Source organism: Dipodomys ordii, unplaced genomic scaffold (genome assembly GCF_000151885.1).
Source record: "Dipodomys ordii isolate 6190 unplaced genomic scaffold, Dord_2.0 Scaffold86, whole genome shotgun sequence".
NCBI lineage: Eukaryota > Metazoa > Chordata > Mammalia > Rodentia > Heteromyidae > Dipodomys > Dipodomys ordii.
This window is the reverse complement of record NW_012267302.1, coordinates 3,182,721-3,208,203: the sequence shown is the minus strand read 5'-3', so window position 1 is coordinate 3,208,203 and position 25,483 is coordinate 3,182,721. Positions and strand designations below refer to the sequence as shown.

General features: G+C 37.8%; 1 pseudogene; it reads right to left on the bottom strand.

Moving 5' to 3' along the window:
* LOC105992644 overlaps window positions 1–25,483 on the bottom strand; it is a 169,504-nt pseudogene that overhangs the window by 63,943 nt on the left and 80,078 nt on the right.

The window sequence follows — 25,483 nt, the reverse complement described above, 5'->3', positions numbered from 1 at the left end:
CTCAAGTGGTAGAGCGCTCGCCTTGAGCTGAAGAGCTGAGGGACAGCGCCCAGGCCCAGAGTTCAAGCCCCACGACCGACAAAAAAAAAAACAAAACAAAAACCCAACACAGTGCTTGCTTCGGCAGCACATATACTAAAATTGGAATGATACAGAGAAGATTAGCATGGCCTCTGTGCAAAGATGACATATGCAAATTTGTGAAGCGTTCCATATTTTTATTTAAGTGGGGTTAGGGAGAGTGTAGTTGTGGAAGTGGGAGGGAGGGATGGTAGGGGAAAAACAAAGGAGGAGACAACAATACTTGATAAGAAATGTACTCATAGGGCTAGGAAGGTTGATCAGTGGTAGAGCGCTTGCCTTGCATGCCTGAGGCCCTGGGTTCGATTCCTCAGCACCACATAAGCAAAAAGAAAATAGCCGGAAGTGGTGTGGCTCAAGTGGTAGAACACTAGCCTTGAGCTGAAGAGCTGAAGGACAGCACCCAGGCCCAGAGTTTAGGCCCTACGACTGGACCAAAAAAAAAAAAAAAAAAAGAAATGTACTCATTACCTTGCTCATGTAACTGTAATCCCTCTGTGCAGTATTTTCACAATAAAAAACTTATTAAAAAAAAAACCCAACACACAAAACCACATATTGTAAGATTCCATTTTTATGAGATTTTTCAGAACAGGAAAATGCAGAGAGAAAAAATCCAGAAACTAACTGGACAGTTTCTTTTTGGGATGATAATGTTCTGAAATTAATTGTGGTGATTGTTGAAAGCCATAAATACAATGAAGTATACACTAAGTAGAGAACTGAATAATACAATAAGACAAAAATAAAATAAAAACAATGAACTGCACAATTTATATGGGTAAATTCTTTGCGAATATATCTCAATGACAGTGTTAGGAAAAAAAATACAAGAAAGTCAAACAGAAACTGAGATAGATTACCTACAAAAGCTGGGTAGGAACAGGATGGGAAGAGCAGAAAAATGGGAGGGGAAATGGGATGAAAGGGAAGTAACATTTCTGTTAGTACAGTTTTGAGAATGGTTCCTGAGGAGTGGTGTAGCTCATATTTATTTATCATGTGAAAGCTCCTACATTCAATCCCTTGCACCAAGAAAAACCAACCAGCCAACAACAACAACAACAAAAAAAAAAAACAGAAAAAAAAGCTCTTCTAATTGATAAATGTATAAAGAATAGTAAAAAGTCATTATTTGGTGAACAACGCAGTAATAATTACTACATGCAAGATTAATTAATGGATATATGCAACACACATACTTGCAAAAAGTATTTCCTCATGAGACATTTATTCATTCAAAAGGCAAAAATACTAACTTCACAAAGTAGAAACCTGGCAGGGACCACTTTTACCAAGTGAAGTGAATCAAAGTTAACATCACCACTAATGAGGCTAATTGATATCATATGTCTCTGGATCTGATACACTGGGAACAGAATATTATTTCTGTCATCTCCTTGCCAAAAAACGCATAACTTGGAACTTAATCATGGGGAAAAATTAGTCAAACACAAACTGAGAGACATTCTACAAAATGGCTGGGGAGAACTCTTCAAGAATGTCAAAATTATGAAAAGACAAAGACTGAAACCCCAGACTTCATGAGAATAAGAGAACGTGACTACTTAGTAGGTGCACTGTAGGATCCTGGATTCTATCTTAGACCACAGAAAGAACATTAGTGAGATAACGGGAAACATCTGAATAACAAAACTACAGAGTTTTGTTAATATTACATCAATTAACTTACTCACTTTAAACTTCAGCTTCCAGTGTCAAGCCTCCTACTTGAGTAGCTGAGGTAGCATGTGGCAGTATAGGAATGTGCCACTATGCCAAACTTGGACTTACAATAGGACCTTGCTAGCCTCTTCCCAGGCTGGCCTTAGTATGGGGAATCTCTTATCTCTGCCTTTTGAGTTATAGGTGTCAGTCACCGCATGTGGCATTGTTTATATTTACATTTTGAGAGTTGACAAAAATCGTGTGCACATATATATGTATATATAGACCAAAATTTCTCCAAATAAGGAATCAATATTCTTTCATATTTCTAAGATGTACAGATAACAAATAAGATCATTTTTAGTTCTTATTTGCATCAAACTATGATTATATCCCAACTTACGGGTTATTTAAAAAATACATTGCTTCTATCATCATTAGTGTGTAAGCTCATACTAGCATTATTTTATGGCATGTTTTGGGAGAAAATCCATATAATCCTTTCTATGTATTGTCTTGAATTTGCAACTAGTTGCCTTCTGAAGATATTCAAATAATTAAACTGCGGGCAGTTCAAATCATCCATGCCTGCGAGTGCCTGCTTATATCTTACCCAGGTCCTCACAGCTAAGACTACACTTAAGGGATTTGGGTATCAGTGATAAGCTAGTCTCCATGAGGGCAGGTTAAATGAAGAGTATGGTGTTAAATAACTCATCCACATAAAAAGCTGTGGTGCCTGTGACTACAGTGCTGCTGTAAATTGTCTTTGACTAATCAGTCCTAGGAAATGGGGCAAGTTTATGTTCCTTATACTGAACTCTGATTATCACCCCTAAAATTCTACTACTTACCTTCAAAATTATACTGCTCTAGGATTGGTGCTGTGGTTCAGTGGTAGAGCCCCTGCCTAGCAAGCACTAGGTTCTGAGTTCAAATCCCAGTACTGCAAGAGACCAAAACAGTATCAACAACTCAAAAAAAAAATTAAAAAACCCACCATTGTTGGATTACAACTAGACTGCTCCAACCCCAAAGTATTCATTAGGCATTTCAGTGCTTGTCAGCTTTTGTAACTTTTCTTCTTCTTATTTATTTATTTGTCTGTCGTGGGGCTTGAACTCTGGGCCTGGGTTAATTAGAGATAAGAGTCTCATGGATTTTCCTGCCCAGACTGGCTTTGAATGGCCAACCTCAGATCTCAGCCTCCTTACTAGCTAGGATTACAGGTGTGAGCCACCAATGCCCGGCATAACTTTTCTTTTTAGAAGACCAATATAGATCTTTTTATTTAATAGATCTCTCTGAATGACACTGATTATATCCTAGGAAAAACCTTTTTCCATTTTTCATCTACTACTTTAAGGTCACATAATATCTAATCAGTGTTCAATGTACACTTGGGGAGGCTGTTGTATGCACTGGAATTAGATAAGTAGTTCAGGAAGGGGACATGGTAGTTCAACTAAATAGGAAAGTAAGGGAAGGATAGGTCAGCAGCCTCAGAACCCTAGTGAGGCAGGTATTGAGATAAGATGTTCTAGATACAGCAAATCTGACATTATCTCAGTATATCAAGAAAACTTGATATAATTTCATTTCTCATAGCATTGGTTTGTGAACCAGGCCCAGAGTTCAAGCCCTGTGGCTGACCAAAAAAAAAAAAAAAAGTAAAGGCAAAATATAAAATAACTAGAAGGAAAAAGTTGGCTATATTTTGAAGCTGAATTGAAACTACCAAATACAAAGTAGTAAATGGAAGGGTGAGTTGCAAACAGATCCAGATTAAATGTCAGGACTGCCATGGTGACAAATACCTTTCTGCTTTATAGATAAGCTAACACAACTGGCATGCTGAGCTGAGATCTTACTGTCATTCCCATTATGATATACTTCATATGCTCAAATACCAAAAGTAGGCTTTTAAAGGTATACTGCAGCCAATAGTCTAGTTAAAGAAAATGATTTTCCTTTTTCACCTAAATAGTTCTATGTACTTAAAACATACCTTATAAAAAAATTGAGTATACAGAGTAATGTCAAGAGAAATCTACAAACCTGAGGCCATTAAAAAAAAGGTATTTTGATTTCTTCATGTGCCAATTCTCTAAGCTGCTAAAGTTAAGGCCCTAAAATGCTTTAGTATTTATGGATTTACTAAAAGGTTCAAGGCTTAAATCCTTTAACAGATCCCAGATTAGCCAACTGCAAAAATACTACTTATTTGATCATAGCAATATTGATCCTTTAAAGTACTCATACCAATTTCTAAATTATAGTTGAAATAAAATGGTAAACCAACTGTCACTGTTTATATTCCACAACTCATGGGCATATTTAAATATAAGAACAGGACAGACAGTAATATGAACCGGGTGAAGAATCCATGTAACTTCCAGGAAATGAGCCATTGTTCTTTTGGCTTCCATCCACTCTTTCTCATCCAATCTTCCTTAGAACCTAGATACAGAAGTTTCAGTAACATTCACAGTATGTAAGATGAATTAAAGTAATTCCTTTACTAAAATGAAGGGACAGTATTCCATAGAAAATTCCAAGTAATTTTTTTGGGGGGGTCAGTTGGGCTTGAACTCTAGGCCTGGGTGCTATCCTTAAGCAATTCAGCTCAAGGCAAGTGCACTACCACCTGAATCACAGAGCCACTTCTGGTTTTCTGGTGGTTAATTGGAGATAAGAATCTCATGGACTTTCCTGTCCAGGCTGGTTTTGAACCGTGATCCTCAGATCTCAGCCTCCTGAGTAGCAAAGATTACAGGTGTGAGCCACAGGTAACCAGCTAAAATTTTTTTTCCAATAATTTATTTATTTTTTTATTGTGAAAATACTGTATAGAGGGGTTACAATTACATGGGCAAGATAATGAGTGCATTTCTTATCAAGCATTGTAGCCTCCTCCTTTGTTTCCCCTTCCCATCTCTTTGTATCCTCCCCCGCCCCCCGCCGTCTCCCCCACCAAAGTTGTAAAGTTCGTCTTTCAACATAACAACTTGTACATCTCATTGTTGCAATGGGTCCTCCTGTATCCCTGTTTTAACGATTTGTTTTTTCCCTTCCCTTCCACATATACCAACATCATATATACTGAAAGCAGGGGTTATATCATGGGGGAGGAACATACAACCAGCTAAAATTTTTTAAAAATAAAATTTGTTTTGAGCTGAGTGCCAATGGTTCACACCTGTAATTCTAGCTACTCAGGAGGCTGAGATCTGAGAATGATGGTTTGAAGCCAGTTGGGGCAGGAAAGCCATGTGGGGCAGGAAAGAGGCTCAGGGACAGCACTCAGACCCTGAGTTCAAGCCTCAAGACCAGAAAACAAAGATCATTTTGAGGGGTTGGGTTGGGGGAGAATAATCAAAGCTATGATACTGATCAATATGCATTATACTTATAAACTGTCATGTTGACTGTTACCACTTTGTACAACCACTTACAGATAATAAAAATATAATAGAAAGTAAGTTTGAACTTTTGAATGTAATGGCACTATATGCCATTACATAGACTATATGCCACTATAGACTCCGTAGCGAACACATTTTTTTTTGTTCCAAATTTTAGGTAGTGTACCTTTCCTTTTTTATCTTATTTTGTTTATTGTATTTTCCTTCTTGATATGCCAGTACTGGGCCTTGAACTCAGGGTCTCACATTCTCATTTGGCTTTTTCACTGAAGGCTGGTGTTATACCACTTGAGAGGTACCTTGACTTCTGGCTTTATTCTGGTTAATTGAAGGTAATAGTCTCAGGGAATTTTCTACCAGGGCTGGTTTTGAACCATTATCTTCAGATCCCAGCCTCTTGAGCAGTAGGATTACAAGCATGATCCACTGGCAACTGGCATCCTTTCTTGACCACCCCCAAACTAAGTATATCTACTGGAAATGGAAACATTTTTCTAATTTTAATGCTACTTAACATGGGGATTTAAAAAAATGGCTGGGAGTTCCAGGGTTAATACGATGAATTAGAAGTTTCCTCCATGTGACCCCTTGAATGAGGAGATTAAGATAACCAAGAAGAGACAACATTCCAAGGAGACAAAGACATGAAGAATATCAGGAATCAGCTGGTCACCAGTGACTCACATCTGTAATACTAGAGCAGAAGAGCTTAGGTACAGCACCCCGGCCCATGACCAAAAAAAAAAATATATATATATATATAGAGAGAGAGAGAGAGAGTATCAGGGATCAAAAATATGGAGACAAGAATTAAATAGCATACTGAAACAGGAAGGAGTTTGAAACACTAATCCTAGTTCTATCCAAAGAAGAGAACCTAAAACTACAACCACAAGCTTTCTCCTTGTCCTGATGGTGATCTGAAAGCACTAGGTCTCCAGGTCCGTGTCGAATTCCTTGGGTTTCCCCACTCCAGTGCATAATCCACTGCTCTGTTGATTTTCTCAACTCTGGACAAGGGACAAGGGACAACTCTTAGACTGGACATTTGCCTCCTGTGAATGCAGATTTGAGAAGCTTCTAAACTGACTAGGAACCTGCCTGGTGCACAGAATGCAAAGCTGGTAGGGCTAGCATGGCTCGAACATAGAAAAGAGAAGCATTAATGTACTTATATGGTATATAAATAAGTAGACATGATTAAGCATTTACCTAAAAAAAATCTTTCAATAATAATCCTAAATATAAATTATCTTAATTTGTCATTTAAAAGAACACCTCAACTGGCAAAGCCACATGTATAGAAAGTGAAAGGATGGAGAATGATATTGCAAGAAAACAAAACTTGGAAGCTAGTATGAGTAACTATACTCACCTCTAACCAGGTAGACTGAGGCAAGATACAGAGTGGTAAAGAGGCTCACTGTATATTAATAATGTAGGGAATATATGACAATTGAATATTTAAATGTATTAGTTGTTGGCTCATTTAATTTCACAAAACAAACACTACTGGACATAAAGGGATAGATAAGTCCAGATATAATTAACAGAAGGTTACTTCAGGATCTTACTTTACTCAGTAGATTTTCCAAACAAAAAATCAAAAAAGGAACTTCGCAGTTGAACTGCACCAGAGAACAAATGGACTTAACAGCTAGAATACCAGCTAAGCAAATATGCTAACTGAGCACAAGGTCTTCAGTTCAAATTCTAATTCTGTCAAAAACAACAAGGTCACAGAGAAAGCATGGTGACTAAAAACTTGGTAATACTAGCATTTGGGAAGCTGAGGAAAGTTCAAGGCCAGCCTGGACTACAGAGGGAGATCCTGTCTTGAAAAATAAAAAAGATACCCAGGAAGAAAGTGAAAAAGCAAGCCACAGACTGGTAAATCTCTTCAATATATTTATCTCACAAAAGATTTAATTGCACACTATAACAATAAGATCAACTCAATATAGGCATAAGATTTCAGAACAAATATCACAAAAAAGGTATCTAGACAAAAAGGTGCTCTGCTACATTACACATCAGAAAATTCCAATAAAAATCCTGAGGTACAATCACATTACATACTCATCAAACTGGCTAAATTTTTTAAATGATAGAAGAAAATGTGGGTAAAGATGTGGAACCATTCCATATGCTGATGAGAGTATAACCCTTTAGAAATCTGGGTCTGAAAAATATAACTTCTGTATCATAACTACAGTCATGATTACTAGACCTGATGCATTGGCCAACATCACTATTTGATGAGTGATTTTTGTTTGTTGAAAAAATCCAATCAGAAAAAAAATCTGAATACATACACTAATGGATGTACTTTCACATACAAATGAATAATATAACCACATTAAGGTAGATGGAATAAAAGAATTACTAAGTTATTCTGGATAAAGTGTTTTTGACTGTATATTGTATGGCTATGGAAAAAATAACTGTAAACATATACTACCCTAAATATATTTTTCATATGGGTATGAGTTTACAATTTAGAACAAATTCAAGGTGGAACAAATAGTAAATACATTTTAGATAATAGAGCCAGAAATTTTTTTTTTTTTTTTTTGGGTCCAGTCGTGGGGCCTGAGCTCTGGGCCTGGGCGCTGTCCCTCAGCTCTTCAGCTCAAGGTTAGTGCTCTACCACTTGAGCCACAGCGCCACTTCCGGCTTTTTTCTTCTTGTTTATGTGGTACTGAGGAATCGAACCCAGGGCCTCATGCATGCAAGGCAAGCACTCTACCACTGAGCCAGCTTCCCAGCCCTAGAGCCAGAAATTTTAATGTAAAGGGAAAAAGTTATGGCCTTGAACTTTCCTCAGTAATGTAAACAAGGCAAGGGCAAAGGCTAGAATAAACCTTGTGTTGTTTAATTGGAATAAAGTATATGATGGCTTAAAGATAAACAGATATAGAAATAAATATAATTGGGTTTATGCATAGCTTGTTCTTTATACTCATACTACTGAGTTTATTGAGAGGGTCTAGAAGCAATGATATTCATGGAGCAAAAAGGATTCCAATACCCAGATCTGGGTTTCTGAATAATATATATGAATAAAAGGAACCTGGGTTCTTTGCTTGATTTTTTTTTTTTCAGATACTGTACTGAGTTATTTTATGGCTGGCCTTGAACTGCAAGTAGGAGAATTGAAATAGGGAGGGAGGAGAACTATACCTTCTATGTTACACTTATATATCACCCAGCCCAGCTTGTTTTTTGAGACAGGGTCTCAGTAACAGTTTTGCTAGTCTGGCCATGGACCATGATCCTTTTATCTGTCTCCAGGTGGGATCACGGTGTGACCTATCCTTGTTTTTTCCTTTTGTATTTTTTTGGAGGGGGTCAGTCATGGGGCTTGAACTCTGGGCCTGGGCACTGTCCCTCAGCTCTTCAGCTCAAGGCTAGCCCTCTACCACTTGAGCCACTGAGTATGCAAATTATGGTGATGTTAATGATAACAATAATAATTATTATTGTGCTGGTTCTAGGGCTTGAACTCAGGGCCTAGGCAGTGGGTACTGAGCTTTTAGGCTCAAGGCAAGCTCTCTACTACTTGAGCCACAGTTCCACATCCAGCTTTTCTGGTAATTAATTGGAAAATAAGAGTATCACAGATTTGCCTGCCTAGCTGGCTTTGAACCTCAATCCTCAGATCTCAGTCTCCTAAGTGGCAAGGATTATTAATGTGAGCCCTTGAAACCTGGATGTGTATGAACATTTACTTCAATAGAAAAGATCTTAGGTGTTCTATGTTTAAATGTGTATATCAAGTATTCTCAAGTTTCTGTGTGGTTGTTAAATATTTTTTAGGAAAAAATGCTGTGAATTTTAATTATATAATCGATCTCAATAAGCATGACTTAAAAGTCAATGCTATCTAACTATGAGTGTCTCCCATTTTGCCTTATGTAGCATGATCTATCTGATAAAAAGGCAGAGCTGAGAATTCTTTATCCAAATAGTTCTGGATTGAGACATTAAACCATAGATGTTCCAAATATACTATTTTTGTCAGAAATACGACAGTTCCATATTGTATTCCAAATTATTTTTGACCTCTTGGCTAATTAGAGGATTTTAAAGGACTCTGTCTTTTGTTGTTACAATATTTCAAAAAAAATGTAACCAGTCGTTGATATTTACATGTTTTCTTTACCGTCTCACCTGGTAAGAACATTTTTCTATAAATGCCATTACCAGACATTCCAAAAGAGAATGCTACTTAATTTGTCCTATCCTTATTGCTGCCAACCTATGCCAACAAGATCATCATTTATAACTGCTTTGGCTACAGTAAAGATAGTATTTTCAAAATGATTTATGTTAATATTTTGTAGGACTAGGCTTGGGATGGTGAGCTATCATTATTCTTCCAATTGTTGTGACTATTTTTCTTTAGAGTCTGCATTTTCTATTGCACAATTTCTGTGCTCTATGCCTACCAGAATTGCAAATCACACTGACCTTTTCTTTCAGAGGAATGGAGAGCATGAGTGTTTTCACAGAACATGAAAACTTAACTAGCAGATAAAGCAACAAGAACCAGAAACATGAAGATAAGTAATTTGGATTCCACCATTTACTAATAATGAAATGACACAGAGTACAGTGATATAATTATCTTAAGTTATAAGCATCTCAAAGGTGAGAGGTGATTTAATCTATAGATTGCCTATAAGAGTCATTGAGTCTCGATGCTTTTTGATGAATCAAGAAAGGGAAGCAAGCTGGGTACAGATGGCTCACATCTGCAATCCTAGCTACTCAGAAGGTTGAGATCTGATGATCATGGTTCAAAGCCAGCTCAGTGAAAACTCCCTGTGAGAATCTTTTTTTTTTTTTTTTTTGCCGGTCATGGGGCCTGAGCGCTGTCCCTCAGCTCTTCAGCTCAAGGCTAGCACTCTACCACTGTGCCACAGTGTTTTCTGTGCCACAGGTTTTCTGTGCCACAGGTTTTCTGATGGTTTATTGTTGATAAGAATCTCACTAGGGCTGGGAAGGTGGCTCAGTGGTAGAGCACTTGCCTTGCATGCTCAAGGCCCTGGGTTCGATTACTCAACACCACATAAGCAAAAAGCAAAAAGCTGGAAGTGGCGCTGTGGCTCAAGTGGTAGAGCGCTAGCCTTGAGCTGAAGAGCTGAGGGACAGCACCTAGGACCAGAGTTCAGGCCCCACGACTGGAACCAAAAAAAAAAAAAAAAAGAATCTCACTGATTTTCCTGTCTGGGCTGGCTTTGAACCCAGATCCTCAGGTCTCAGCCTCCTGAGTAGCTAGGATTACAAGTGTGAGCCACCAGTGCTCAGCCCTGTGAGAATCTTATCTCCAATTAACCACTCAAAAAACCAGAAGTGGAGCTGTGGCTCAAAGTGGTATAGTGCCAGCCTTGATCAAAAGAGCCCAGGGGGAGCATTCACCACCACCACCAACAAAAAAGTCCTGACAAATTGAAAAAGTAAATGTTTAGTTATTTAGTTATTCTGTTGCCATCATTCCACAGAATCATATGGCATGGTAACATCATCAAATCACTTAATCCAACGATTCTCACAGTGAGAGGTAAGGACAGATAGCAATGTTGTATCACCAGGGGAACTTCAATGCTGTATTTTCATTATACAATGCTATATTTTCCTTCCTCTAAATTCTAAATTCTCACATATCTCCTGGAGGACTGATCACAATTCTTACAGTGATTGGCACATTGAGGGGAAACTGCTCTTAAGAAGGCAGGGATGGATTTGCCAAAAATTCAGTTTGATATGACAGTATAAGGCTTCCAGTTAAAACAACTGACCTAATATATTTTCCACTTTTACGCACAACTGCAATTCTAATAGCCTAAAAAAGATTATAAAAATATTTTAAAAAGGAAGTCTAGAACATGTTCTTCAGTGGGCCTATTTCATTAAGACCACTTTGGAACTTATTTTCAATAGTTTACAATAAAAGAAGTCACAGAATAAGTCAATACAATTTCACTATAACACGATGGTGTTAATATATTAGTAGTTTCTGCACACTAGGTAAAGAACATTAGTTGTTGTAAAGTTCATAGATACTTAAATGAGTTCCTAGACTTGGCTTCCCTGGCACTAAACAGGATTGTTCAACATGTATTAAAGTGATCAAAAGAAATAGTATCTTTTCGTTTTTGCACTGTTCATACCTCTTATTTTTCTTTGCTTTTTCAATAGGTTTATTTTTTAAAGTGTGGTAAAATGGGCCTAATATAAATCTACCCTTTTCTTTTTGGCTGGTTCTGAGTTAGAACTCAGGGCCTCTCATAAGCTAGGCAGGTACTCCAACATTTGAGCCTTGCCTCCAGCTCCAAAATGACCATTTAAACAGCCTCAAGTAAATCATTCTATGTCATGGAACACAAATGCACTATTCAACCATCAACTATAGTCCAGCTCTAAACTTTTTTCATCTTTCCAAACTGAAATACTGTAATCATCGAACACTATCTTCTTCTTTCTTCTCTTCCTTCTCCTTCTTCTTCCCAGTATTGGGGCTCGAACTCAGGGCCTGGGCACTGTTCCTGAGCTTCTTTTGCTCAAGCCTAGCACTCTACCACTTGAGCCACAGTGCTTCTGGCTTTTTCTGTTTATGTGGTACTGAGGAACTGAACCCAGGGCTTTATGCATGCTAGGCAAACACTCTACCACTAAGCCACATTCCCAACCCCAAACAATAACTTCTTAATCCTCCCCATCCCAGTTTATGGCTCCCCTCTATTCTACTTCTGTATCTGTAAGTTTTCAAAATATCTCATATAAGTGGAATCGTACAATATTAGAACATTTTGAGGAAACCCTGTTTTGAACCTTTTGTCTACTATGAATGCTACTATGAAACATGGAAACACACATATTTAAGTTCGTGTGTTCAGTTCCGATGGGCATAAAAGTAGAAGTGGAATTACCCACTGTGCTACTGTTAATACTCTTCAATGTCCAATCCTCCCTCAAAAAATGTCTTGTGAACTCAATTAGTCTGTAAGCACTGAAACAATGACTGATATATGACAGACTCTTTGAACTGAATGGAAAACAATCTGAAAGAGAGGACCAATAAATCTGGGAAAGACTTTAGACTTCCTGGCAACTTAAATAAGAATCTGAAGAATTAAATTTCCAAAGGAAACTGGTTTAGAGATATCATATCTCAAAAGGAGATAGGTTGCCAGAATAAAATACCAACAAAATTGATTTTGTTAACATTATTGCTACATTCTACAAACTTCACAGTGTGATCATTTAAAAATACTCTGCAGTGTGAGGTTTCAGGCACAATAACTCCTAATTAGTGTTTTAATAAGTATGTTAGCACTGCCTTGTGCCATTCTGGAATGTCAGTTATAGTAAATTAAGGGACACTTTCCCTCCTATCTTCCATTAGTGCTTTAATGCTTAGAGGTGGGAAAAACTGGATCCATATTCAAGAGGAAAGGAGGGAAAACAATAACAAATTGGCATCTCTTCTGTGAATTGCCCCACAGGCCAAGCATTTTTATGTTCTTAATCATTATTAAATGACTTAACATGACACCCAGAGCCTGGCGAATGATTGCATCCTGACATGAGAACGAATTACAAATGAAATGAAAGATCAAGCCGTATTAGAGGACTGCCTCTGGGAAATGAAAATCTTTAATTCTCTTTTATTATTGACATTTATTTGGCTGCCATGAATAACAACATAGCAAAGAGATTCAGCTATGCTTGTGCACTGAATAGCTTATCCCAGGGCTCAAAATTGCATTAACATTTATCATGTTTGCTTTTGTAGCTGACACCACTGAACAGATTCTCTATCCATCTTGTATTTATCATGCATTGCAGATATAGTGCATCTTCTAATTTGAGTTCATTTTCATATGGTAGCAAAGATTAGCCAGGGCCTTTCCTCAAATACAGTCCCATTTGTAAGCTTTCTCAAGAATGGTTTAGTAGATTTAATACAAAATAAATTTTTAAAATTCCAATCACAAGATAAAGAAGTTAATTTTCAACTTTGGGAAAATTGTACAAATTCACAAAGAGGAAGATACTCATGTGACATGTTTCTGGAATATAGAAAGCCTTAAAATGAACATCTCCACAAAGAGCAGCTAAATAGCATTTTATGAATCTGAAGGTAGGATTTTATTTTCTATTTGAGAAGTCTGCATGTTTTTCACTTTTTTAAACTGTCAACTGCTAAGATAGGAATTGACTACACATTATAGGGAGATAGCAATTTAGTTTGCATCAATGCAGAGATATCCTTTCCAGTTTTATTACGTCTCTTTCAAAGAAATTAACAATATCCCTTTCCCTGACACAGGAGTTATCTAGTACTTGGTACATTTGCTTAAATGATCCTCTTGGACTGGACTGCCTTCTTTTTGTTAAATTCCTCCTAGAATTCAAGGCAATCTATCTTAAGAAAGTCACTCTGAATCTTATTTGAAAAAAATGTGTGTGGGTCTGAACTCAGGGTCTTGTGCTTGCTAGAAAAGAACTTAATCATGTGAGTCACACTTCCAAGTTTTTTTTAATTAGTTAATTTTTCAAATATGTACTTGTGCTTTTAGTCCAGCTTGTTACAGACAGTGATCTGTCTGTCTCCATCTCCTAATTAGCTGGGACTACAGGGGTATATCACTTCATTCACTCCGCTGATTTTTTTTTTCTTCTTTGGAGGTTTAAACTCAGGTCCTAGGGTTAGTTCAGCTGTCACTCTATCACTTGAGCCATTTTCTTCTTTGGGGATTTGAACTCAGGTCCTATGGTTAGTTCAGCTGTCACTCTACCACTTGAGCCAACCTGAGCCACACTTCCAGCCTGGCTTCTTGTTACTTTGGAGATAAGAGTCTTTCAAACTTTTCTGCTCTTGCTGGCCTTAGCCTCTTGACTAGATAGGATTACAGGTATGAGTCTCTTGTGACTAGCTACTTTTTTTCAGTCCTGAAGCTTGAACCTAGGTGCTGTCTATCAGCTCTTTTGCTCAACTGCTAGTGCTCTACCACTTTGAGCCATAGCTCCAGTTCTGGTTTTCCGGTGGCTAATTGGAGATAAGAACCTCATAGAATTTCTTGCCCTGGCTGGCTTTGAATCGAGATCCTAAGATCTCAGCCTCCTGAGTGGCTAGGATTGCAGGCATAAGCCACCAGCACATGGCTACTTTTGTTTTTGGAAAGTTGAAACTATGAAAAATTTCAGACACATACACAAGTAGACTTAACAGCACAATGTCCAGCTTCAAAAATTTTATCAGGACTAGTCTGATATTTTTTTTTGGTTGGTCACAGGGCTTGAACTCAAGAACCTACGTGCTGTTCCTGAGCTCTTTTTTGCTTAAGACTAGTGCTCTACCACTTTGAGCCATGCCCCACTTCTGGGTTTTTTTGGTGGTTAACTAGGTAAGAGTCTCATGAAGTTTCCTGCCCTAAATGGGTTTGAACCATGATCCTGAGCTCTCAGTTTCTTGAGTGGCTATGATCACAGCTGTGAGCCACCTGTGCCCAGCAGGACTAGTCTCATTTCACAGATGCCCCAACTCCACTCACTCAATATTTTTTTTTTTTTTTTTGTCGGTTGTGGGCTCTGGGCTCTCGTTGAACTCTGGGCTTGGGCTCTGTCCTTGGGCTCTTCAGCTCAAGGTGAGCGCTCTACTGCTTGAGCCACAGCGCCACTTCCTCACTCAATAAAATTTGAAGTAAATCTCTGAATCTTACTTTTGATACCTATTAAATTCCATAGTAAGAAAGTTGGACAAAACATAAACAAATTGAACAAGCACAAAGGTTATAACTGTTACTGTTTACAAAAATCATTAAATGATTTTAATCTAAAGAGTTTAGATAGGTAATTTAATTATATTAAATCATCTTAGTAGGTTCATGTTGACAATCAATCATTTTAGCTAACTGTTTATTTACTAGATGAAATTCCTGTTTAATTTCTATGGATGCTATAAAATGAATGGTTGAATAAAAATAGAAATGAGATTTTCTTTTTGAAGAAAAACTTGAGTAAACAACATTTCTATACTTATTTGTTTATGATTAAGTGAATCTATGCTAGTGCAAATATTTAAAAGTACGATGTGTTCCTTTATTTAAGGAAAGACATTTCTGGACTAATAAAATCTGTGAAAATTCAAAAGTGAAGTAAATGTTTTTTGTTTTTTTTGCCAGTCTTGGGGCTTGAACTCAGAGTCTGGCCTGGGTACTGTCACTGAGCTTCTTTTGCTCAAGGCTAGCACTCTACTACTTAAGCCATAGCACCACTTCTGGTGGTTAACTGGAGATAAGATTTTCATAGACTTTCCTGCCCAGGCTGGCTTTGAACCACAATTCTCAGATCTCAGCCTCCTGAGTAAAAAATGAAGTATTTTTGAGAGAGTAGGAATATTTACTAAAATAACTGTAAAAGGTACATTACTGTGGAAAACCTAATGTAATTTTGTCCTGATTGATTGTCTTTGTAATATGGATTTGTCACACAGCTCCCACACATACCTGTAGCCATTATGGTGTCACCACTCCCTTGGGTGAAGATCACAATTCGCTGTCTCTTCAAGTTCACCTTAGGAAGAACTTGTGTCTTCCTGGCTATCTCCTTAATGTCTTTAGTCTATTAAAAGAAAGGAAGAAAATGTTTTTGTTTTTATAACCAGTAGAGTAACATAAAACTTTATTAGTGGGTTAACAATATTGCTTCATTCCTTTTTTTGATTTGGTCAGTTGTGGGGCTTGAACTCTGGGCCTGGGCACTGTACCTCAGCTCTTCAGCTCAAGGCTAGGACTCATCACTTGAGCCACAGTGCCACTTCCAAAAATATTGCTTCAGATGGGACCTATTTCTGCAAGGTAGTGACTTAAACATAACCACAAAATTATGATAAATTAAAAAATTAATTACATAAATAAAAAATAGGAATAATTCCTTAACCTTAGCAAATATCTGGTCAGTTTACAAATTTCCAGTTAAAGAGAGGTTTGTTTGCTTAAATAGGATCTCATCATGTATCCCACGCTGACCTTGAACTCATGTTTCTCCTGCCTATATGATTAGGCCTTAGGATAGTTGTATTCCTTACTCAGGGCTAGAATTATAGGCATGTACCAACATGTCTGGAAAAAAGAGATTTTAATTATTTAATTTAAAGAAGGAATAGTTCATTATTTTAGAGATTTACAGAATATAATTAGGCTGAGTTTAGGAATAGTACAATTTGACAGATTTTTCACAGGACTGAATGAGAGCAAGAAATTAAGTCTTGTGTAAAGACTTAATTTTTTTTAATAAAGATTAAGTTAGAAAATTACAAATTAAAACTGGGTACAGATGGCTTACACCTGTAATCCCAGCTACTTAGGAGGTTGAGATCTAAGCATCGTGGTTCAAAGCCAGCCTATGCAGGAAAGTCTGTGAGATTCTTATTTCCAATTAACCACCAGAAAACCAGAAGTGCTTCTGTGACTCAAAGTGGTAAAGCACTAGCCTTGAGCAAAAGGACAGTGCCCATGCCCTGAGTTCAAGCCCCACAACAATAACACCAAAATTACAAATTAACTCTCAAACCCCTGGTACCATTTTTCTTTTTTTTTTTTTTTTTTGCCGGTTGTGGGGGCCTGAACTCTGGGCCTGGGTGCTGTCCCTTGGCTCTTCAGCTCAAGGCTAGCGCTCTACCACTTGAGCCATAGTGCCACTTCCGGCTTTTTCTGCTTATGTGGTGCTGAGGAATCGAACCCAGGGCCTCATGCATGCAAGGCAAGCGCTCTACCACTGAGCCACCTTCCCAGCCCCCTGGTACTATTTTTCATAGCACACAGGCTTTATACCACAAATACTCCAATTTAATTCTTGAGTTAAAGCCTGGCATGGAGGCACAAACTTGTATTCTTAGCACTGGGGAGGATATGACAGAAGGATCACAGTTTGAACCCAGCCTGGATTCCCTAGCAAGACTATGTCTCAGAAATAAAACAAATAAGTAAATAAATCAATAAGTAAATAAACACATAAATAAAACAGTTCAACCATCTTAGGTAACTTAAAAATCTATGTATGAACAGGGCACTGGTAGCTCATGCCTGGGCACTGGTGGCTCAGACCTATAATCTTAGCTACTCAGGAGGCTGAGATATGGGTATTGTGGTTCAAAGCCAGCCCAGGCAGGAAAGTCCTTGGAACTCTTATCTCCAATAAACCACCAGAAAATTGGAAGTTGAGCTGTGGCTCAAATGGTAGAGCGCTTGCCTTGAGCTGAAGAGCTGAGGGACAGCACCCAGGCCCAGAGTTAAGTCCCATGACTGACAAAAAATAAAAATAAATTACGTCTGTAAAACTCCTATGGATTGAATGTTGTTGATAGCTTGTTATATCACTGTGTTTCACAAAGCTGTACCAGAGAAATATATAAGCAACAGAGCAGGAGTCATAAGGCTTATCATAAATGACTGCAAAAAATATAGAAGCTTCTACATTTAAGAAGTTGTGACAGAGCTGGGAAGGTGGCTCAGTGCTAAGAGTGCTTATCTTGTATGTATGAAGTCCTGGGTTTGATTCCTCAGCACCATATAAGCAGAAAAAGCTGAGTGGCAGTGTGGCTCAAGTGGTAGGGTGCTAGTCTTGAGCTGAAGAACTGAGGGACAGTGCCCAGGCCCAGAGTTCAGGTCCCACGACTGACCAAAAACAAACAACCTAAAACCTTTTCCCAAAAGCTTACTTTTTTTCTTCTCATAGCTAAATATTTTAAGTTCTAAGATATTTTCCCTTTTCTTAGATTCTTTTCTCTCATAGATAAATCTTACACATCTTACCAGGATGATGAAATTACAAGGAAGTTTAGAATATGATAGACCCTAGATTTATTATTTGTATGACCTTGGGCAGGTAAATAAACTCTCTAAGGGTCTATTTTAATTGATAAAAGTAAGAATATATTTGATAAAAGATGTTGTATAGCTCTGTGGTAGAGCACAGGCTTGGCATACGTATGGTCCAATTTCTAGCTCCAATCTTCTTTAAGATATTTATTATAGAAAGAAAAACAGTAATGTATAGTACAGAAAACTGACAGACATCATCTTTATCATTGGTCAATTATGTGATGTTAAAATTTGTGAACAGGGCTGGGAATGTGGCTTAGTGGTAGAGTGCTTGCTTAGCATGCATGAAGCCCTGGGTTCGATTTCTCAGCACCACAGAAACAGAAAAAGGGAGAAGTGGCACTGTGGCTCAAGTTATAGAATGCTAGCCTTGAGCCAAAGCAGCTCAGGAACAGTGCCCAGATCCTGAGTTCAAGACCCAGGACTGGCACACAAAAAAATTGTGAACAAAGTAGGGTATTTATACAGTTCCCAAAAACTATTATTACTAGTTACAAAGCCAAAGAAGCTCCAGTAGTAACAGGAGAAAAAACAAAATGAGTCAAGGTCCTGAGAGTGAGAAAATGTCATGGACTGAAAAAGACTAAGGGCACAAGATAAGTAAATGCAATGTGAACCCATATTAATAGTGGAAGCCAGTAATTCTAGCTACATGGAAGTAGAAATCAGGAGGATTGTGGTTCAAGGCAAGTCAGGGCAAAAAAGTTCAGAAGGCTAGTGCTAGTAGCTCATACCTGTCATCCTAGATACACAGGAGGCTGAAGATCTGAAGGTTTGCTTAGAAGGCAGGCTAGGCAGAAAAATCCATGAGAATCATCTCTAATTAACCACCAAAACCCTAGAAGTGGAGGTGTGGCTCAAGAGGTAGAGTACTAGCCTTGATCACAAAAACTCAGGGACAGTGACAAGGAACCAGCATTTAAGCTCCTGGACCAGAGCATACACACAAAGAAGTTAAAGAGACTCCATCTTACCAATAAAAGAGATGAGTGTGGTGGCATATACCAAACATTTTAGCTACATGGAAAACTCAAAAAGAAGAATCGTGGCATGGGCATAAATGTGAGGTTTTAGTTGAAACAAAAGCAAAACAGTCTCAAATAGCAAGTGCAAGCCCCTGAATTCAAACCCCAGTGCTACAAAAAGAAAAAGTAAGTAGTGTAGAAACTGGACTCTATTTTGGAAAAAAAAAATCCAAATTAAGAGGAAAACTGAAGCTGGGTGCTGATAGCTCACATCTGGAATCCTAGCTACTCAGGAGGCTAAGATCTGAGGATCATGGTCTGAAGCAGATGAAGCAGGAAAAAAACATGAGACTCATACCCAACTAACCACTGAAATCGGGGGGAAACCATTAGTAGAGCTGTGGCTCAAGTGGTAGACATTAGCCTTAAGCAAAGAAGCTCAGGGCCAGAATCAGGCCCTGAGTTCAAGCTCCAGTATTGGCAGAAGGTGGGGAAAAAAAAGAAATAAACTTAGGTAATTAGTTTTTGGCAATGTACGAATGTTAATTCATTATAATCTGGTTATATAAGACATTAACATTAGGTGAAGGTATATAAAAGGTATATGGAAATTTCTGTACTATTTTCATATTTTTTTCTAAGACTAACATAATTTTGAAATAAAAACTTACAGCCATGCTCTGGTAGTACATGCTTGTAATCTCAGCACTTGAAAGACTAAAATAGAAGGCTTCCAAATTTGAGACCAGCATGGGCTACATATAGTAAGATTTAAAAAAAAATTAAAAATAGTTGTTGCAAGAATGAAAGTAGATTAAGTGAAAGAGTACAATGCTGTATTTTCTGCTTGGCTTATTTTTAAAATCCTATGATTGTCCATTCCTTCTGTTGTCCCATAATCTCTAGAAAGAGCTCAAGAGTTTTGACTAATGAGAATTCAATTAGAATATCACACAAGCAAAGTGAAAAGTGCAGAGGGAGAAGATCTTCACCTGATTGAGCCTGAGCTATTATGGAACTCTAAAGTGGTCATTAAATCTCAGGTTCTCTATGCAGTAGTACTTAGAGAAATATAGTTATCTTTTTTTTTTTTTTTTTGCCAGTCCTGGGGCTCAAGGCCAGCGCTCTACCACTTGAGCCACACTGAGATGAGTCACATGGACTTTCCTGTCCAGGCTAACTTTAAACTTTGACCCTAAGATCTCAGCCACTTGAGCAGCTAGGATTATAGGCAAGAGCTACCAGCACCAGGCCAATTATCCTTATTTTATAGACAAAAAGAATTAAGAACTATGCTTGTAACTCTAAAGTATTCATTACCTAAAGGTAGTAGGTACTATTGCTTAACTTATTTTACATGTGAAGAAATTAAGTTACAGAGATTAAGTACTTTGTTTAAAGCCATAAATACAAGTAGAAGAGCCAGGATTAGCATCTCAGTCTTTTCTCCAGGGATCACAGTACTCTTAACCAGTGTTGCATACTACCCATATGCTTCTATCATTTCTGCCAATGTGCTTTTTACTGTTATTGACACAATTTTAGAATCTTCTCCTAAATCATTTTTACAAGCCATTTCTGATCTTCCATTTAAATTGGCTATTTTTTCCTAATTATTGCCTTGCATATACCAATACATTTCAATTTTTTCATGTCAAAATATTCCTCATTTTTCAAGGTCATTTTGAGGTCTAATCTCTTCTTCTACAATGTTAGATCATGATCAAGGAAGCAGAGCAGTCTACAGTAAAGGACACCAGGCTTAAAGGAGAGTGAAACTCTAGATCTGGTTAGCTATGTGGCCTTGAACAAGGACAGCCTCATTTTCATCAGCTGACTGTGACAACACATTTCCTATCTGTCTCAAGGCTTAAATATGTTAACTATATGTTGGAAATGTTGGAAGAGGTTTTATAAACTGGGAAGAATTTTATACTGTAAAATTTTGTTTTCATTGTTACTGGTGATTCACACACTTTAAATTTAGAATTGTCTTCTAACCTAAAGAATAAATATAACAATCTTCATTTATTTTACTTTTTTTCTTCATTCCTTTTCCCCTACCCCCAACCCCTGCCTTTTTTTTTTTTTTTTTTTGGTATCAGTCCTGAGACCTGAAATCAGGGCCTGCCTGTGCATGGTCCCTAAGACTCTTAAGCCACAGTTCTATTTCTGGCTTCTTGGTGGATAATTGAAGGGACACAAAGACTTTCCTGCTGGGGATAGCTTTGAACCCTGATCCACAGATCTCAGCCTTCTAAGTAGCTAGGATTAGAGGCTTGAGCTACTGGCACTGGCTTCCTCATTCCATTTTTAACTAGCTGGTGATAGCAAATTGTTAAGCAATCCTGTCCCAATAAATCCACTTCTACAGAATTCCAGTTGTGGTGTTTCTACACATTGCTTCACATTATTATTTTCTTTTTGTTCTGTAAACAGAAACTTCTGTAACAGTTATGGTGCTATGTCCTGTTTCCATCACTAGTCTGATTCCCATGGTGCCTCTCCCCACCCACTCCAATATGACCACATTGGCCTTTTCAGTTCCCAGAGCTAATAGTACATTATGCTCTTTCTTCTTTAGAAGCCTTTGTGCTCTTGTTCCCTTTCTTTGTAATTTGTTTCCATTTGATTGTTCAGTTTTTTCTGTCATTGCTAGATACTCATTTTTCAGGTTTTACTTTTGCAGAGAATCATTCCATGGCCATTATATCTCTATTTCCTTCATAACACTGGTCAATTCTTTCTGGTTGTCAAGGTCTATCTGAGTGTGTGAAGCACACAGTAAGTTCTCAGTAAATATATATAATAAATGATAAATGAGGAGAATGATAAGATCAATCTCATTGTTTCTTAATCCTTTTTTTTTGCCAGCCTTGGGGCTTGAACTCAGGGACTGTGCTGTCTCTGAGCCTCTCTGTGCTCAAGGCTAGCGCTCTACCACGTGAGTGTTACTTTTCGCTTTTTCTGTGTATGTGGCACTGAGGAACTGAACCCATAGCTTCAGTCCTCTTAATTTGTCTTTAAACTGTCCTTGTTTTCATAGGTGCCAGGAGATACCAGGCACCTATGAAAGCATTAGTCCACTTTCTTAGCAGCAGTACATTAGTTTTTATTTTCAGAAACTGAGTAACTGTTCATTTCAGTCTCTGTATGTGAATACAATCATAGGAATCTTACAATCACCTTAGAGAATTATTTGGAGAAACTATACCTCTTGAATATGCTCTGCGGACTTTCTGTTAGTGGAGTTTAATGGAACTTTCTGAGATGATAACATGCTTGACACTCCCACTGTCCAATAAAGTAGTCATGAGCTATACATACTACAGAGCATTTGGAAGATGGACAGGCCATATGAAGGATTACATTTTAACAGTTGAGTGTGGCCTCTATCAAGTACCTCTATGGAGCTTTCTGCCTCAGCTTCTAGAGTAGCTAGAACTACAGACTTTACAACACTTGGCTTTAATTTTCCAACTTTATTTATTTTTTTGGGTTGGTCATGAGGCCTGAACTCTGAGCCTGGGTGCTGTCCCTAAACTTTTCAGCTCAAGGCTAGTGCTCTACCACTTGAGCCACAGTGCCACTTCTGGACTTTTTTGCTTATGTGGTATGCTGAGGAATCGAACCCAGGGCCTCATGCATGTGAGGCAAGCACTCTACCACTGAGCCACTTTCCAAGCCCCAACTTTATTTAATTTTAGTTAACCTTAATTTAAATGGCCACATGTGGATAATGAATGCAGTATTATATAACATAATTTTATACTTTACTCTTTTAGAGAAATTTTCAGAATTTTCAATTCTAAATTCAATAAGAAGATGATAAAAATCTTCCCTGGTCACAGAAAAACTACAAGCCTAGGATTGAACTGAGCCAGAGGCTGTTAGAGAAGCAAGACAGAAATTTTTGTTGTTGTTGTTGGCCAGTACTGGGGCTTGACCTCAGGACCTGGATGCTGTCCCTGAGCTTCTTTTGCTCAAGGCTAGCACTCTACCACTTAAACCACAGCACTACTTCCGGCCTTTTCTGTTTATGTGGTGCTGAGGAATCAAAACCAGGGCTTCATGCATGCTAGGCAAGTACTCTACCACTAAGCTACATTCCCAGCCCCAGACAGAAGTATTGTATATCTAAGCTAAAAACTGGAGTACTGCTGAATAAATGATTCAACAGAGAAGGTATGATTTCTCTTTATCATTTTGGCATATACTCTGTTGCAGACAATGCAACTATGGATATCATCTTATATTTAGAGTTGAGGTTATCTTCTTCATTTTACTTAATTTAAATTAATTTCCAATAGATTTTAAATGGCTTCATAATGAAAAATGCTTGTAAGTATCTTATTTTTATTTAAGTCCTAAATTAAGTAACCTTTAATTGGTTCCACTCAAGGTAGATTTAAACACATACTGCAGTCTGAACTGATTTTCTAGAATAATGGGAGGCTGTGAAACTTTTTACCCCAAGAACTGTCATTTAAAATTCTTAGCAGGTCTGTCATTTAAATCAAGCACTATGCAATTTAACGTCATATATATATATTTGTGTATATATATGTGTATCTTCTCTTCTGCTTTTTTCTCTGCTCAGATCTAGTTTTTATCTCTTTCTCCAGGACCCTTCTAAACATCTGCTTCTCATTGAAAATTGCCAAATTCATTTGAAATATTAAAGATTCATTTAAAAAAAGAATGAAAGATTATCTAAAGGTTGCAGAGAAGCTAAGAATCAAAAACAATGTCTCTGTGACGATTTTCTGATGAATAAACACTTATTTTCAGAGGCATCTGTACTCGTTCATCAGCAGAAAGATCACTAGTGGTAGTGCTCACTGGCTTTGGGAACTGATTTGGGATTTATAATAGAGAATGAGGTAGGGCAGCAGTGCTAGTGAGAAGACAAAAAGTGCTCACCTTTCCTTTCTTTTAATCATTTCTCTTTCCTCAGCTTTTTTTGTTTGTTTGTTTGTTTGTTTTTGGGTCCGGTCCTGAGGCTTGAACTCTGGGTCTGGGCGCTGTCCCTCAGCTCTTCAGCTCAAGACTAGAGCTCTACCACTTGAGCCACAGCACCAGTTCCGGCTTTTTTTTTTTTTTGATTATGTGGTGCTGAGGAATAGAACCCAGGGCCTCAGGCATGCAAGGCAAGCGTTCTACCACTGAGCCACCTTCCCCACCCTCTTTCCCCAGTTTTGTTCCCAATTTATAGGCAATATAAAGCTGGTAGAGATAAAATAGAGATTTTTATCTAGTTTTTCACATTAGATTTCAGAGTATTTACACACTTCATAGATAGAAAACTGTGAAGTGGTTTGTTTTTGTTTTATTTTTTAAGAACACTAAGTTCCAAATCTATGCTTTCTTACTGCTATCTAATGAACTAAACTTTCGGGGCATTATAAAAATCACTGAATTTTCTCAAGATAGTGTTCTATAGTTTATTAACAATGCTTTCCTGAGGCAATTCTAGTCATGGCTCATATATATTCTGTCATGCTTGGAATGGTTTTGGGAATCCATAAAGGGAAACTTCAAGATACTATATTCTTTACCCAATCTAACACATCACTGTCAACATCTTTGACAGAGCAGTTCTGTTATGTCAGGAGGTAATATGGTATGTGATTGTAATCACTACTTTGCTTATGTGCTTTAATCAATGATGGCAGATTTATGGCAAAAAGAAACAATTCTGAAAATAGAAAACATAGTTTGTTGCTAAGATTGAATGTAAACTAGGAGTATTCAAAGCAAGAAGCTCAAGGAGGAAGTAGCAATATGAAGTAGTCAGGTCTACCGAACCATTTAAACAAATATTATATTGGTACCATAGATCATTTGTTATAAAACATGTTATATTTCTAAGTATCTGTGAAAAGCTATATAACTAAAATAATCTTTTTTTCTTTGTCAGTCATGGGGCCTGAGCTCTGGGGCCTGTACACTGTCCCTCAGCTCTTCAGCTCAAGGCTAGCACTCTACCACTTGAGCCACAGCGCCACTTCCAGTTTTTTCTGTTTATGTGGGACTGAGGAATCGAACCCAAGGCCTCATGCATGCAAGGCAAGCACTCTACCACTGAGCCACCTTCTTAGCCTAAAATAATCTTTATGGTAATGTAGTAAACTGACAAGATATAAATTTATATTTTATAGGGTTTTAGCTATGGAGAACTTATGTTTGAGCTTTCTTCTTCTTTTTTGGTTATGGGGTATGAATTCTGGGCTTGGGCACTGTCCCTGAGCTCTTCAGCGCAAGGCTAGCGCTCTACCACTTGAGCCAAAGAGCGACTTCCAGTTTTCTGGTGGTTAATTGGAGATAAGAGTCTCACGGACTTTCCTGCGTGGGCTGGCATTGAATTGCAATCCTCAGATCTTAGCCGCCTGACTAGCTAGAATTACAGGTATGAGTCAGTGGCACCTGGCTTTTTTTTTTTTGGGGGGGG